The sequence below is a fragment of the Callorhinus ursinus genome, unplaced genomic scaffold (genome assembly GCF_003265705.2).
Source record: "Callorhinus ursinus isolate GAN/ISIS: 27379988/994484 unplaced genomic scaffold, GSC_fseal_2.0 scaffold44, whole genome shotgun sequence".
Classification (NCBI taxonomy): domain Eukaryota; kingdom Metazoa; phylum Chordata; class Mammalia; order Carnivora; family Otariidae; genus Callorhinus; species Callorhinus ursinus.
This window is the reverse complement of record NW_027397106.1, coordinates 8,167,716-8,181,287: the sequence shown is the minus strand read 5'-3', so window position 1 is coordinate 8,181,287 and position 13,572 is coordinate 8,167,716. Positions and strand designations below refer to the sequence as shown.

The window sequence follows — 13,572 nt, the reverse complement described above, 5'->3', positions numbered from 1 at the left end:
ATACACATCTAACACATTTTCAATAACTTCAGAAGTCTAGATTTGTGACTCTCTATGTAGAACATTAACAAATAATGTCTTGAAGATAGAAGTAACATTTCCCATCAGTTCTTGTGAGCTCAGACCCCAGCCCTAGTCTGGATTAGCAGAGAGGAAGAAACAACAATCTCAGTACTGATTCTAGAATCCTTCTAAGTTAAAGAAGACTGGGGTTTCGGGACACCTGGGTGGCTCAATTGGTTAAGCGTCTGCCTTCAGCTCAGGTCATGATCCCAGGGTCCTGGGATTGAATCCCACATCGGGCTCTTTGCTCAGCATGGAACCTGTTTCTCCCCCTGCCCCTCTTCCTGCTCGTGCGCGCGCTCTCTCTCTCTGACAAATAAATAATAAGTAAGTAAATAAATAAATAAATAAATTGAGTTTAAAAAAAAGAATGGGTTTCTTTCTATAGAGGATTAGAATCACTACAGATGGAAATCGTATAGTGTCTTCCTCATGCAAAGAGAATTTCCTGAGAGTATTATAAATAATCAGAGCAAAACACAGAAGAGAAGTTTACATTAAAACAATGGATGAAGCACTTTTTATGACAACACTCTAAAGCTTTATGTCACTGATCTCTTTCCCTTGGATGGTGGGGTCATTAGAGTCAACTGAGAGTATTTCCATGATAAAATAGGAAACTAAGAATAATAGGACTGGATTTTTTTTAAGTCAGATGATTTTATGGCCATTTGTGGAATCCTTAGCTGCAAATTATAAGTTTATCTTATCTGATGCCTATCTAATCATGTTGTCACTTGAAGAGCTGAAGGAATAAATTTTACTAAATCTAACATCAATTGAGATCTTTATAACACATTTAGTTTATTTTTTCTTTTGATCGTATAAAGTTTTAGCTCTTTTCCAGAGATATGAGCCTTTTTCCTGAGAGATCTATGTGTATCAGTTTGTTTAAACACAATGCCAGATTATTCATTCTGGATATTATATTCCAAATATGAATATATGTTTTGACTATTGTAAATAATGCTGCAATGAATATAGAGATGCAAATGTCTCTCCAAAATGGTGAATTCATTTCCTTCAGATATATACCCAGGAGAGGAATTGATGAATCATATGATAGTTCTATTTTTAATTTTTTGAGGAACTTCCATACTGTTCTCCATAGTGGCTGAAACTTAATTTTGATTGCATAAAAAACTCAACCCTTTCACTCCTTCTCTCTTTATGTTTCTGATGGCACAATATATCTCTTTTGTATTCTGTATTCATTAACAATGTATGGTAGCTATATGTATTTTTATTTTTATTTTTTATTTTTTTAATGTTCTTCACTTTTGCCTCTTTTTTTTTTTAAAGATTTCATTTATTTATTTGACAGAGAGAGAGTGAGAGAGCACAAGAAGAGGGGAGCAACAGAGGCAGAGGGAGAAGCAGACTCCCGGCTGAGCAGGGAGCCCAATGTGGGGCTCGATCCCAGGACCCCAGGACCATGACCCCAGCTGAAGGCAGATGCTTAACCAACTGAGCTACCCAGGTGCCCCGCTGTATGTATTTTTAATATTTTTGTTGCTTAAGCTTCATTAGAGTTAAATGGTTAACACACCACCATAATAGAGTATTAAAGTATTCTGAATTTGATTATATCTTTACCTTTATCCATGTGTTGTACATTTTCACATGTTTTCATGGTACTAATTAGTGTTCTTTCATTCCAGCTTGAAAAACTTCTTTCAGCATTTCTTGTAAGGCAGTTCTAGTGGTGATAAACTTCCTCATGTTCACGAGCTTCATGAACTTGGATGCCCAGATCTCTCCCCTGATTTGTAAAGTTCTCAGCCATTATTTCTTTAAATAAGTTTTCTGCCCCCGTCTCTTTCTCGGACTCCAGTAATTCACAGATTATGTCTTTCAATGTTATCCCATAGATCACATAGGATTTCTTTATTCTTTCTCATATTTTTCTTTATTCTCCTCTGACTGAATAATATAAAGGTGCTGTCTTCTGATTCAGATTTTTTCTTCTGTTTCATTCATTCTGATGTTGATGCAATCTATTGCATTCTTCATTTCATTCATTGTATTAATCAGATCCAGAATTTCTGTTTTGTTCTTTTTTGTTCTTTTTATTTATATCTCTTTGCTAACCTTCTAATTTTATTCATGTGTTCTTTTCCCAATTTCACTGCATTCTCTGTCTTTGTTTTCTCGTAGCTAATTGAGATTTCTTAAAACAGCCATTTTTAATTCTTTATTGGGTAAACCACAGATTTCCATGTCTTTGGGGTTGGTGACTATGATTTTTGTGATCATTTGATTGTGTCATGTTTCCTTGATTTTTCATGTTCTTTGATGTCTTGCATTGTTGTCTTCACACACTTCTTTCCGTCTTTGCTGGGTGACTTTGGGAGAGAAATATCTACCATCAGCCTTGCTATAGATTCTGAAGCTTTCTCAGACCTTTTATGGATATGCCTGCTGAACATTTCTTGCTTCATCTTATGACAGAATTCTTAAGCTTCTTTGCTTTCTCTCAATCCTGCAACATACCTTTATGCCAATAGCCTACCTTTTGCTTTTCTAAGGACAATGCTAAAGCTCAAATTTGTGGTCTCTCTTTGACTCATGGATTCAGTCTGGCTTTCTGTGTATATTCACTAGATTACTCTCACTGCCACTGAGAGTACACATAGGGAGCCAGCCACAGAGTGGGGCACATGGGTGAGGCAGTATTTTTTTTTTTTTTTGATCAGATGCACTGTCTAATAGTTACATCAACAGAAAAATTCACTTAAGTGCAGTTTGGTAGATAGTCTCTAGAAGAGATAAAGGAGGATTAACATCTTACATACTGAACAGTCTGTGAATAAATACTTGGAAAGTAACAATACCTCTTCCAGTAGCAGTAGGAACTCATTGCCTTGTTTTGGCTAGATTATTTCCCAATTTTGTCTTCAGAGAGTTATTAAAAAATACTTAACCATCAGTTTTTTTTCAGGTGACTGAAGAAAGTTGGAACATTACTGTTCACAGTAACAAAATACTATCTTTGGGCTTCCACGTGTTCACAGGGTACCCATTCCCAGAATAGCTACTCAGATGTGTGAAAAAGGCTCTTGTTCATCCTGCTTTGGCAAAGAGATATTACCTGGGGGGGCTACAAAATACTCCTCCACAACTCGATGGGCGTTTTGTAGTAGTTCTTCAGCACAGTTGCCTTCTACCACATTGTCAGATCTCAAGTATAGACATCTGTCCTCCAGTACTGATTCCATGGGCTCCACCCCGTCCGTGTCCACGGTGCGGAGCCGGTCGGCAAAGGCGATGGCTTTCTCCAACCGTGCTACAGCCTCTTGGCTGCCGAAGTCCACAAGGGCTAGACGCTCCAGGTGTTCGATCACCTCGGCCGTGACCCTGCCACTATGCTGAGGATCCGCCTTGGAGGTGAAGCCCCGGCGCCAGCCCACCCAGGACCGTAGGCCCACTGTGTGCAGTTGGAGTGATTTGCAGGCAAAGTGTCCCCAGTAGCTTGTGGGCAGGCTTCTTGATAGAGTTCATGATGCTCTTAGTAGGATCCATGTCCCTTTAATGCCATCAGAGAGTTCTATCTGCTGCCCTTCCATCCTCCTTCCACCTGCCACTTGTGCAGCTCATGACTCGGTCCTACTTTGGGTGGTGTGAGAGAGGTATGAACCTCTCTGGTCGCATCCCACACAGTCACACACATTCACTTTCCCTGCAGGAGAAATCATATGCCGATTAGTTCTCTCTTGACACTGAGCTGTGCCACCTCAGATGAAGGGTGATATGAGTAAAGTCACTTTTTCTTACTCTCTCCATTGTGTCTAACTTGTATTTTTTTTTCCAGCAGTGTGCTAGAACTTCTCTTCTAGACTCCTGGACTTTCATAAAGGCTCTGCAGGTGATTGTCAAAGACAGTGTTCTTAACGGGCTTCCAGACCACAGCCAAGAGGGACTGGAGCTGGTTTATGGACCACTGGAGGGGCCATAGCCAAGACTAAGGTCAGTATGTCTGCTACTGAAGAAATGGGGTTGGTGATACTCCTCCCAGGTCCTTTGGTGTATGGTGATGGATCCTGCAGCTCCCACAAAGAAGTTTTTTTTCCTATTTGATGGAGACCAAATTGTTGTTGGGGGCTTACAAGTGAGCCATATCTTATTTGACCATTTTGCTAATGTCATTCCACACTGCATTCTTGCTTGCATGGTTTCTGAGAATTTGGGTGTGATTCTTATCTTTGCTCCTTTATTGGTAAGGTGTTTTTTTAACTCTGACTTCTTTCAAGATTTTGTCTTTATCTTTGATTTTCTACAGTTTTTTTCTATGCTTAGGTATAGTTTGTTTTTGTAGGGTTTTTTTGCACTTTTCCTGCTTAGTGTTCCCTGAGCTTTCTGGATCTATAGTTTGGTGTCTGGTATTAATGTGGGGAAAATTCTGTCATTAGTACCTCACATATTTTTTCTTTTCCTTCCTTTTCCTTTTTTCTTCTCCCGCTCTCTCTTCCTCTTTCCTTTTTCTTTTCTTTCCTTTCCTTTCCTTTCCTTTTCTTTCCTTTCTTTCTTTCTTTCTTTCTTTCTTTCTTTTCTTTCTTTTCTTTCTTTTCTTTCTTTCTTTCTTTCTTTTTCTTTTTCCTTCCTTCCTTCCTTCCTTCCTTCCTTCTGATATTCCCATTATATGTATGTTACGCCTTTAGTAGTTGTCTAGGACAAAACAATCCCTGGTTTTTCTTTATTCTCACACTACTACCGCACTTCACTTCTAAAAACAGACATGTGGCCTTCCCCACCCCCCCGCCACGCCTACACACACACACACACATGCACGCACACACACAACCAACTCCAACTGGGTCTCCTACAGTTCAATTCAATTTTGACACCATCTGGAGTTAGTGTAGACCCCACAGGTTAAAGTCTTGGTCTCAGAACACTGCCCTTCCCACCTTAGGTGTCATTTGCAAGTCCTAGCTTGTCATCTTTTCCTCTGACCAACCAGCTATAAATTGGAGGTTTCTATGCCCCATGCCTTGGGTTCAGTCTTTGGTAGGACAGCTCACTGAACTCACAGAAACAGTTACTTATATGGCGGTTATATAATAAAGGATATAAAAAAGAGTACAGATGAATAGCCACATGAAGAGATATGGGTGAGGTCCTGAAGAGTACTGAGTGCAGGAACTTCTGTCCCTGTGGAGTTGGGTGCACCACCCTCCTGGCACATGGATGTATTCACCAACCTGGAAGCTCTCTGTACTTTGGAGGGTTTTATGGAGCCTTCATCATATAGGTATGCTCAGTCAGTAACTCAGTCTCCAGTACCTCACTCCTTCCTGGAGGAAAGGGGCATGTTGGAATTTCCTTATTCCTTTCTGCTGAACAACTCTCATCCTAAAGCTATCCAAGAGCCCACCAAGAGCCACCTCATTAGAACAAAAGACACTCCTGTCACCCAGAAATTCCAGGGAATTTAGGAGCTTTGTGTTATTGACTGGGGTCAAAGACCAAATATTAGAAGAAAAGATGCTCCTAATATTCTTATCACTTAGTAAATTACAAGGTTTTTTAGGATCTCTGTACCAGGAACTAAAGGCAGAGACCAATATACATATCTTTTCTATTATGTCACAATAATTGTCCCACAGGTCTTAGATAGACTGTTCTGGTTTTTTTCAGTATTGTTTTTCTCTTTTCCTTTCATTTTTGGAAGTTTCTATTGTGATATCTTCAAGCTTGGCTATCCATTTCTCAGCTGTGTCTTTATTTCACTCAGGACTCTTCAGGACCTCACTCAATGTCTTATATTACAATGTTTTTTTTTACCTCTAGCATTTCTTTTGATTCTTTCTTAGAACTTTCATCTCTTTGCTTACATCACCAATTTGTTCTTGCATGTGTCTACTTTACATGTAGAACCCTGGACATACTAATTGTAATTGTTTTAAATTCCTTGTCAGATTATTCCATTATCCTTGCCACATCAGAGTCTGGTTCTGATGCTTTCTTTTTCTTTTTGAACTGTGTTTTTTGCCTTTTAGTATGCCTTGTGATGTTTTCCCTGTTAGCCATTCATGATGTACTCTGCTATAGACTGAATATTTGTATCCTCCCCAAATTCAAAATTCCCCCCAAAATGTTGAAACCTAATCCCCAGTGGGGTGATATTTAGCAGTAGGGCTTGGAAGGTGATTAGTTCATGAGGGTGGAACCCTTACAAAGGAGACTAGAACACTTATAAAAGAGACCCCAGAGAGCTCCCTTGCCTCTTCTGCCATTTGAAGACACATCTAGAAAACGACTGTCTATGAACCAGGAAGTAGGCACCTACAAGGTGCCTTGATCTTGAACTATCCAGCCTCCAGAACTGTGAGAAATAATTTTTTTGTGGTTTGTAACCTACCCAGTTTATAAGCTACTAAAAAAAATATATATATTGTAGCCTCAATGGACTGAGACATACTAGGTGAAATTAACTGCTTTAAGTAGGTCTTTAGGAATATGATAGTAAGTTATGGGGGGTGTAGGAAATATTCTATAGTCCTATGATTAGGTCGTAATCCTTTTTTTTTTTTTTTAGATTTTATTTTTATTTATTTATTTATTTTAAGTAATCTCTACACCCAACATGGGATTGGAATTTACAACTCTGAGCTCAAGAGCCATATGCTCTACTGACTGAGCCAGCCAGGCACCCTAATTACATCTCAATCTTTTAGTGAAGATTGCACCTCTGGACTGTGGGCTTCACAAATGCTTCTCAGTTCTCCCACTTCCTCTTTAGGTGGGACCAGTGGGCTGAAGTTGGGTATTTCCTTTCCTCCAAGTCAGTTAGTGTCTGATGAAATTCCAATAGTTCATGCTCTGCTAAAATAGTTTCTCTTGGGGATGGGCCTTGCTAAGAACAGAATGCTCTGGCATATTTAAAAATGATTCCCTTTCCTCTCTCCCTGCTGGAATCATGAATGTATTTTTCTCTGATATTCACTATGAGAACTGGGTAGACCTCCAGGAGTTTAAACACCAAAGTATGGGAGCTCTTCTATGAGTGGGTCTTCCTGGAGTTTTAAACTATCAGACTTGTCCACACTGAGCTTCCAGAAATTCATCAGTGACATTTTAGGCTTTCCTACCTTGGCCCTGGCTCCCCCTGAAGTTTCTGCTCTGGTAAGTTATAATTCTTTGTATTCATCTGTGTGTCTCTCCAATTTGGGGGAACAGTGATTTGCCTCATGACCTCACTTCTCTGACAGTCATAAGAGTTTTTGGTTTTTCAATTTGTTCAGCTTTTACTTGTCAGGAGTGAGTGGTGACTTCTGTGCTGCTTATATGTTGGACTGGAAACTAGAAGTCCATGATGTCATTTTAATGATGAAAAAGCTGAAGGAATAACAAAGAATTGTTGAATGAAAAATAAAGTAATTTAAAATTCAAATATTATCTCTCTGTACATTTCAGTTCAAATATCATCAATATTTGGTTCAAATATTATTCCCCTGTATATTTAGTAAGAAAAAATAATTTATTAATGCTTCTCTCTAATTAAGCGTAGTAGATTCTCAGGTTTAGATTTGGCCATATTTTCTGCTGGTAGAATAAGGATTCTGAGTACAGTTCAGTGATTATTACCCAATCTGTTTTGGGTCTAGCCCCCTGAACATGTTTCTGAGTCCCAGGGGGAAAAAAAAACAACTGAATGGCTCTAAGTAGAAACCAAAAGGGTTGTTTCATTAGAATCTTTAGCCCACTGGGTCCCAAATGTCTTTGGTATGGCAGTCAAAGTTAGAAATCTGAGGGAGCCATCTGCCCACCCCAGCTATGGACAACAATGCAGTTTGGGCATCTTGAGAGCTAAGTGTGGTTGCCTTTGGAGAACCGCTGTGCCTGGCAAGGCTGCAGGAGGGACTATGACATGCAGAGGAATAGCATGTGATTGTGTTAAGTTCCCACCAGTTCTCAATAGAGCAGCAGTAGTCATCAGCAAAGAATTGCTTTGCTAGATGGAACTGTAAGAGAGTTTTGTTGTTGTTGTTGTTGTTGTTGTTGTTGTTTGTAGCCCAGTAGAACAAATATGGTGGAAGTTTAGGGCAAGCAAGGCATCATAGGAATATTTAAGGGATACTTTGGAAGGAATCAGAGATGCTATTATCATCAGTAAGAAGCAACTAGGAAGTAAAATTTGAGCCTTAATAAGACTGTGACATAATTTGTGGTGCCAAGTGAAATTTGGCCGTATTATGTTAATATCCATTCAACATCTTGACACATAAGCCCTTTCTACCCTTGTTACCATTAGTGAGAAGCAGCAGTTTTTTTCGTAGCCTTAAAGTTATTATCAGTGAATGTATAAAGTGAATAAATAAAAGAACCTCTGCTAAAATGTCATCACTCAACTGTTAAGAGGATAAAGTAAAACTCATGTTGACTTACACATAGTGTCAAGAGGGGTAAGGCAAGCCAATATTTATTATTTACAAGTCACAATATGCCATTTTCAAAATGAGTTTTATATGAGTACATATTAAAGAAAAGATATATCTTTTTTTTAAAGATTTTATTTATTTATTTGAGAGAGAGAGAATGAGAGATAGAGAGCACGAGAGGGAAGAGGGTCAGAGAGAGAAGCAGACTCCCTGCTGAGCAGGGAACCCGATGTGGGACTCGATCCCAGGACTCCAGGATCATGACCTGAGCCGAAGGCAGTCACTTAACCAACTGAGCCACCCAGGCGCCCCGATATATCTAACTTTTTTAAGCAAAATTGAAGAATGACTCTTTCCACTTGCAAATACATTTTAAAATAAATGCAATCTTAATTTAGAGACCACCAACATTAACACTGGTCCTTTCAAATTAAAAAACACAAAGGGAATTTTAATAGCATCCAAAAGAAAAAAGTTATCTCATTATAGAACCTATAACAAAGAATTCCTGTGTTTTGCAGGAAAAATGAAATGAGATGTTAGGTAATTGACCATACAATGCTACTTTGCCATATTATCTTCTGAGGAAGATATTGGATAGATTGTTTTCCTTACGTAGAGACCAAGCTATTTCAAGTGGAATCCCCACTGATTATTTTAATATCATATTGTTTTAGTTCTAACATTTAATATTTCCTGAGGATTCTGAAACAATACTAAAGAGAAGACACTAAAATTTATATTACTCAAGGGAAGAAATGAGCATTATGTTTCTTTTTAAATGGTGATAAAAATAAAATTTCCTGAGCTTTCTTGCTTGTTTGAAAATCCACCATTCTGAGTGCTTCGACTAATTTGGAATTAGGAACATTAATTCTGTGGCAACCTTGAATTGCCCCTTAAGCTTAAGAAATCTGTCATGTTGGCTCTTTTTCTCAGATTTACTCAAGCTTTCCAGAGACATCAGGAACAAGTATAGGGCATTTGTTCATCTTAGCAATAAATTCACTTTAAAATTTCTTCACTGGAAAAATTAGTATGGACTATGATAGACTGTCTCTTATGTGCTTTTTGTCACAGACATTACTTTTAGATAAAGATCCTAACACTCTTATTCTATTTTTAAAGAATAGGCTTATTTGGAAGATTTTATATGTTAATTCTAGTAAAATTAGATCAAGGTGTTATAAATGGTTTTGGTGATAATGAGTAGATTCACAGATTCAGACCTTAAACTAATAAATCTTTTGACCAATAATTGTGTATGCAACTTGAGGATCTAGGATCATAGTGTTAATAACTGTACATTTTCCAGTGGTGTAGAGTAGTAATCCTCATAAATTTTCAGCCCTTCCTTGTGTATTTTCAACACACTGTTCTTTTTTTTTTTTTATGATTGTATAACAAGGGATCCTTGGAACATATCTATTCCTTTTTCTCAAACACATTTACCTAATAGTACATACTTTAAAGTTCACCATGCCTGGCAGCTGTTCTGTTATGATGTGTTTAAAAAAGATAATTAAGGTCAAAGATACAGATCTGAACATATAATAACCAACACAAAACTGAAAAAGAAGAATAAAATTGGAGCACTCACACCGCCATATTTCAATACTTACTATAAAGCTACAGTAATCAAGCAGGATGGCATTGGCAAAATAATAGACACATAACTTGCTGAAACAGAATAGCGAACCCAGAAATAGAATATCACAAATATAGTCAACTGATTATTGACAAAGGTACAAAAACAATTCAATGGAGAAATAATAGTCTTTTCAATAAATATTGCTTGTACAACTAGATATCCATATGCAAAAAAATTAATGTAGACACAGACTTTACACCCTTCACAAAAATTAATTCAAAGCAGATTATAGATCTAAATGTGAAATGCAAAACTGTAAAGCTTATAGAAGAAAACATGAGAAAATCACAACTTTAAGTTTGGTGATACAGTTTTATTTATTTATTTATTTATTTATTTATTTATTATTTTTTTAGAGAGAGAATGTGAGTGGTGGGGGAGGGGCAGAGGGAGAGAGAGAATCTCAAGCAGGCTCCATGCCAAGCACAGAGTCGGACATGGGGTTTGCTCTCACGACCCTGGGATCATGACCTGAGCTGAAATCAAGAGTTGGACTGTTAGAAGAATGAATACACAAATCATTGTCTGGTAAAAGATTTGCAAATCACATAGAGGACTTGTATCCAAAATATACAAATAACTCTTAAGACTCAATAATAAGGAAACAATTTAAAGATAGGCAAAAGAGAGATAGATCAGTGAAATGGCATAGTAGGGAACTCTGAAAGTCCATCTCTCTCCATAAAAGCAATGAGTAAGTGGCAAAAAATAAAATCTGTCACGATAAACCTTTTTGGGGGATTCTGGAATCTAAATAAAAGCTTGCAACAAAGCAGAGCAACCATTAATAAAAAAGAAAAGCTTACTTTTAGTGAGAGGATAATTAAGGTCATATGGGGAGGGGCTAATCTGATAGAGATGCCAGAGATCTCTTTCAGGGCATGCATGCACAGAGAAAAAGCCATGTGAAGACACAAAGAGAAGGTTCTGTCTACAAAGCCAAGGAGAGAGGCCTCACAGAAACCAACTCTGCGTGATACTTGGATCTTGGGCTTCCAGCCTCCAGAACTATGAGAAAAATAAATTTCTGTTGCTTAAGCCATTCAGACTGTAGTATGTTGTTATGGTAGCCCTAGCAGTCTAAGATGACCAAGAATTCTATATCCAATCAAACTATACTTCAAAGATGGAGTAATTAGGACATTCACAGATAAACTCTGAGAGAGCTAATAGACCTGCTCTACAAGAGATTCTAAAGGGAGTCCTTGCTGAAATGAAATGACATTAAACAGTACTTCAAGTCCACATGAAGAAATAAAGAATGTGATTAAAGTAATTATATAGATAAATGTAAAGTAAGTATTAGTATATTTTTGGCTTGTAACTCTTCTTTTACATGATTGAAAAGACATGTATGAAACAATAATTGTAAATATATATTAGTAGGCACACAATGCATAAAGATGTAATTTGTGAAAATAACATCATAAAGGTGATAGGGCTATGTAGAAGCTAAGTTTTTGTGTATTACTGAAATTCAGTTGGATTTTAAGTTCTTATAAATGAAATTGTTAATTGTAATCACCAGGTAACCATTAAGAATAGCTATCAAGAATGAAGGGGAGTAAGTCGGAGGGGGAGACAAACCATGAGAGATGATGGACTCTGAAAAACAAACTGAGGGTTCTAGAGGGGAGGAGGCTGGGGGGATGGGTTAGCCTGGTGATGGGTATTAAAGAGGGCACATTCTGCGTAGAGCACTGGGTGTTATGCACAATGAATCATGGAACACTACATCAAAAACTAATGATGTATGGTGATTAACATAACAATAAAAAATTTTTAAAAAAAGAAAGAATAGCTATCAATAATTACATTAAATGTTAGTGGATTAAACTCTTCAATTAAGACATAGAGATAATAGGGGGCGCCTGCATGACTCAGTCGTTAAGCATCTGCCTTCGGCTCAGGTCAGGTCCTGAGATCGAGCCCCGCATTCGGGCTCCTGCTCCACAGGAAGCCTGCTTCTCCCTCTCCCACTCCCCCTGCTTGTGTTCCCTCTCTCGCTGTGTCTCTCTCTGTCAAATAAATTAAAAAAAAAAAATCTTTAAAAAAAAAAAAGACATAGAGATAGTAGAATCAATTTAAAGAATGATCCAACTATAGGTTGTCTGTAGGAGACCCACTTTAGATCTAAAAACAAATACATTGAAAGTGAAAGGATGGAAAAGTTTATGCTATACAAATTCTAAATGAAAGAGAGCTGGTGTGACTATGCTAATATCAGACCAAATACACTTTAAGCCAAAAAATTATTTCAAAATATGAAGAAGGATGGGATACATTGATAAAAGGGTGAATACATCAAGGAGATTTAACAATTATATATGTACCTAACAACAGAGCCCCAACCAAACTATATGAAGCAAGACAGAATTGAAGAGAGAAATAGACAGTTCAGTAATAATAGTTGGAGACTTCAGTGCCTCATTTTCAATAATGGATAAAACAATTAGAAGATCAAGAAGTAAATAGAGGGCTTGAACACTATAAAATAGCTAGACCTAACAGACACAGAAAAGCAAACAATGGAAGAATGCACACTCTTATCAAGTGCACATAGGACATTCTTCAGGATAGAATATATGTTATGCCACCAAACAAGTCTCAGTAAACTTGAAGTTATAAACACCATTCAAAGTATCTTCTCCAATCACAGTAGAATGAAAATAGATATCAATAACAGAAGGAAGTCTGGATAATTCACAAATAGGTGGAAATTAAACAACACACTTGTAACCAAAGAAGAAGAAATCACAAAGGGAAATTAGAAAATATCTTGAAACAAATTAAAATGAAAACACAGCAGTTACGAGTGGTTGGGGGGTGGGGGAAGTGGGGAGATGTTGCTCAAAAGGTAAAACTTCCAGTTATAAGATGAGTAAGTTCTGGGGGTCTAATGTACAGCTTGGTGATTATACTTAATAATATTGTATTATAAACTAGAAGGTTGGTAAGAGAGCCTTAATTTTCTCATTACAAAAAAGAAATGGTAATTATGTGACATGAGGGAGCTGTTAGCTATCTCTATGGTGACAGTAATTTTGCAATATATAAATGTTTCAAATCAACACATTGTGTACCTTAAACTTATACAGTGTTATACATCAATTATATTTCAATAAAACTGGGAGAGGGAAGAAAAATCAACATACCCAAATTTGTGGAATTCAGTAAAAGCAGTGCTAAGGGGGAAATTTTTAGTTTTAAACAATTAATTATTTTTTTTAAATTTAAATTCAATTAGCCAACATATAGAACATCATTAGCTTCAGATGTAGAGTTCAGTAATTCTTTTTATTTTTATTTTTATTTTTTTTAAGTTTTTTTTTTAAAGATTTATTTATTATTTATTTTGAGAGAGTGAGAATGAGAGAGAGAGAGAGAGTACATGAGAGGGGGGAGGGTCAGAGGGAGAAGCAGACTCCCCGCCGAGCAGGGAGCCCAATGTGGGACTCGATCCCGGGACTCCAGGAT

At 37.3% G+C, this 13,572-nt stretch overlaps 1 long non-coding RNA gene and 1 pseudogene across 2 annotated transcripts in view; one reads left to right on the top strand and one right to left on the bottom strand.

The window, feature by feature from the left end:
• The window catches only part of LOC141370771 (uncharacterized), a 163,369-nt gene that overhangs the window by 25,697 nt on the left and 124,100 nt on the right, over window positions 1–13,572 (top strand). The window contains exons 2-4 of one of the 2 annotated variants that reach the window (XR_012375105.1): window positions 1,388–1,553; window positions 3,875–4,029; window positions 11,624–11,814. This is a non-coding gene — a long non-coding RNA (uncharacterized lncRNA). Of the gene's footprint in view, window positions 1–1,387; window positions 1,554–3,874; window positions 4,030–11,623; window positions 11,815–13,572 lie in introns of those variants that run through there. The other variant, XR_012375104.1, reaches the window with a different exon arrangement.
• Window positions 2,835–3,660, bottom strand: LOC112832212 (glutamyl-tRNA(Gln) amidotransferase subunit C, mitochondrial pseudogene; annotated as a pseudogene).